Genomic DNA, 3,736 nt, shown 5'->3' on the forward strand with positions numbered 1-3,736 from the left:
GATGAGGGTCATTTCAATTGAGCGATATTTAAATTGAAGGAATAGTTTTCTGGATATTGTTTTAAAAATACGTATCTATCCAGAGTATTGTTGTAAACTGATTACATTCCGTATACTAATAATATTGTTGTTGTGGTTTTCACCTTAACATTGGTTCTTATCATCATTATCTGCAAACTATTTTGACTTAATTTCTCTTTATTTGTATTCACAACTCCATGAACTCATATTCTATTTTTTCTCAAAAACTATTTTACACAGGAATTCGTGTGAACACTGTCAACCCAACGTTCGTCAAGACCAGACTTTTGAGGAGTTTGATACCGAATCTTTCCGAGTCGGAGGATCTGGGTGCTGTGGACCAAATGTACGATTCCAAAGGCCCGAATCACCCGTTGTTTGGCAGAGTCGCCACAGTAGACGAAGTGGCCAGGGCGGCGGCTTTCCTTGCCAGCGATGAGGCCTCATTTATCACAGGCCAACACCTCGATGTCGATGGAGGAATTTCGAAGATGTGTTTTGCATTTCACGCAAAATGATTAACACTGATAGTTACTAACTAATGTGTACAGACTTACCTATCAACATGCCTGATAACCCAAAAACGTTTTGGTCTCATTGTTGTAATTGATATTTAATCTTTAGCCAATGCGAAATAGTCTCCATTACAACGATGTTAAAATAAGTGCGTTTGGCTAATAGATCTGTAAATATGTGCACTTAATTATTAACCCTAGTAAAACATGTTTTGTTTTATTCTTCTTCTTCTCGTTGTCTTAAAGTGCCTTCCAGTTTGTGGTTTAAACAGTGGCGGTTCTAGCCTATTTATAATGGTGGGGCAAAGATGATTCGGTCATATATATATATATATATATATATATATATATATATATATATATATATATATATATATATATATATTATATATATATATATTTTTTTTTTGTTTTTGTTTTTTTTTTTTTTGTTCATCTTAAAAAGAAAATATTTAAACCACAAAGAATCACATTTACAATGAAATGACGATACCAGTAGATTTTAATTATTCCAAACGTAATCAAAAATGAATCACGAAAGAGAATACAACAAAAAAATAAAGCGAAGAGACATAATGCGACAACACCTTGACAATACAAGTCCATTTCGTTCACTCGAAAAATTAAAGAGATGCTTTAATCCCTCAACGGCGAGATTAATATTTCTATTACATTACTGGTTTTCAGTAGTACGTAGTAACTGTAAAGTTTTAATCGAGAAGCAACAACAGCGATATGACTCGAGTTTCATTCAGAGCTCAAATTGCATCATTTTTACTGCTCTTTTGGTGGTTAGAATGATTGTGCCGGTGGTGGTAGTGGTTGGAATAGTGGTAGCGGTGGTGGTGGTGGTGGAGGAGGAGGAGGAGGAGGAGGAGGAGGAGGAGGAGGAGGTGAGGGAGGATATAATTATGGTAGGGGTTTTGGTGGTACTGTTGGTTAGAATGATAGTTGTGGAGACGATGACGGAAATTATATGATGATGTTGATATTGTTTTTATTGCTATTGTAGTACTTGTTGTTAATGTTGTTGTTGTTGTTGTTGTTGTTAATGATGACGATGATTATGATGACAACGACGATGTCGTCGACAATGATGATTACTATACGATATTACAAAGTTTATTCAATCTTAGGCTTTCGCCAATAAATCATACAATTTGATGACAACATACATGAAAGTGGAAAAAAATGATAAAAGGAACCAAACAATAAACTGATACCATTAATAACCACACAAAAAAAAAAAACCAAACAAACACAAAAACAAAAAACAACAATCGTAATCCCACCAATACGTACAATAATAATAATAATGATAATAATAATAATAATAATAATAATAATAATAATAATAATAATAATAATAATAATAATAATAATAATAATAATAATAATAATAATAATAATAATAATAATAATGATAATAATAATAATAATAATAATAATAATAATAATAATAATAATAATAATAATAATAATAATAATAATAATAATAATAATAATAATAATAATAATAATAATAATAATAATAATAATAATAATAATAATAATGATAATAATAATAATAATAATAATAACAAATGATAATAATAACAATAATAGTATTACCATCATCATTACTACTACCACCATCATTATTACGTTTGCAATCAGTTTTTCTCGTTTTTTTTAAATTTGATACCTATAATAGACAAAAATTCCGGTGATTTTTTTAAAGGGTAGTTAAAATATCTAGGATTTTATTAATCCTGAAAACTACGATTTTTATTTTCCTATTTCAAGTAGGCAGGTCTGCTATGAAAAGTATCAGTTCCATAGTAAAAAAAACAAAGACAAACAAAAACAAAGTTTATTTAATCTTAGGCTGTCGCCAATAATTCATACAATACAATTAAGACAAAACAATGCTACCAATCTCTCCTCATGCATTCGTTAGACTATAACAATAACGACCGTGTTATCTTTACTCCTTACCCAACCAACCCTAGCTTCCCGCCTCTTCATCACAAACTATCTTATGTATGTATTAGCTTCAGGACGGGCAAGTACGGAATCTGCCCACCCTTCCTTTAAACGTATTTATTTCCTCTATAACTTAGTTAGAATTCAACTCTCTCTTTTCTCAGAAGAGTATTTCTCGTATACTAGTTCAAGTGTTGAGAAAACCAAAATGGTGGTTGTATTATATATATATATATATATATATATATATATATATATATATATATATATATATATATATATATATATATTTAGTCTTGACTTTTGAATAAAAGTGTTTTGTTTTATTAGAGGAAATACAATAGAAAATTACATTGTTTTGCAAAAATATTTAGTCTGGCAATAACAATACAGCGGTAATTACTTTAAGAATTTGAAAAAAAAAGAACGAACAAATTAATTTGTTAAAGAAAAACAAAACAAAACAAACAAACAAAAAATCAAATAAGAAAACAATTTAAATAAATGATTTTTGAGAAGCACTAAGGAAAACGAGAAAAAAAAAAGAGAAAGAATTTAAATGGATAAACAAATATATAAAAACAACACAAGTTAATACTAAATTGATATATAGGTAAATTAATAAATTAAATTCAATACTGAAACCTTCCCAATGTCATTACATCAATGGTACCAGCACAAGTAAGGCAATAAATAAGAAAAGTACGTTTGCCAAAATCTCTATTTAGTGTTCACTGGTTTATAAGGTGGGCTCATTTGAATTAGCCCGACCTAGTACTAGAGAGGCCAGACAGCAAAATCGGAGTTCACTGTCAGGCGACAAGACGATGAGATGACGATGTGGGCGGAGTGGACTGGTTTGAGGGGGGGGGGGTTGATAAAAAGAACAGGAGCGTATCCTGGTTTATGCATTATGGGGTGCATGGTGATTCTCAATCTTTCAAAAATACACACAAATTGATTAGTTCTTTTAAAATGATCTAATTTAAATTAGATTATTTCGGACCTGGTAATACAGCATATAACTTGAAAAAACAGGCTGGTATTTGCCCACCCTGCCCATTATTACCAGCCGTCCCTGGGTTTAAAGAAGATGTGCAAACTAAACTTAGACTATTTTAAAAATATTTGAATTATTCTTTATTAAGCAAATGTTGTCACTGGTTCCTATCTCTTCCCTAATGTATTACCAAACCTTACTGTTGTTTTCCTCCACATTTGTGAGTGGTCGATGA

The 3,736-nt window shown here is 30.4% G+C and overlaps 1 pseudogene across 1 annotated transcript in view; it reads left to right on the top strand.

Annotated features, from left to right (window-relative positions):
• Positions 1-843, top strand: part of LOC144962187 (3-oxoacyl-[acyl-carrier-protein] reductase FabG-like) — a 7,297-nt pseudogene extending 6,454 nt beyond the window's left edge. The window contains exon 2 of the transcript XR_013643389.1: positions 262-843. The product of XR_013643389.1 is annotated as a 3-oxoacyl-[acyl-carrier-protein] reductase FabG-like (transcript). The remainder of the gene's footprint in view (positions 1-261) is intronic.
• Positions 844-3,736: the final 2,893 nt, after the last annotated feature.

This window comes from Berghia stephanieae, unplaced genomic scaffold (genome assembly GCF_034508935.2).
Source record: "Berghia stephanieae isolate SIO BIC M18660-M18661 unplaced genomic scaffold, UCSD_Bste_1.3 scaffold681, whole genome shotgun sequence".
NCBI classification, from domain to species: domain Eukaryota; kingdom Metazoa; phylum Mollusca; class Gastropoda; order Nudibranchia; family Aeolidiidae; genus Berghia; species Berghia stephanieae.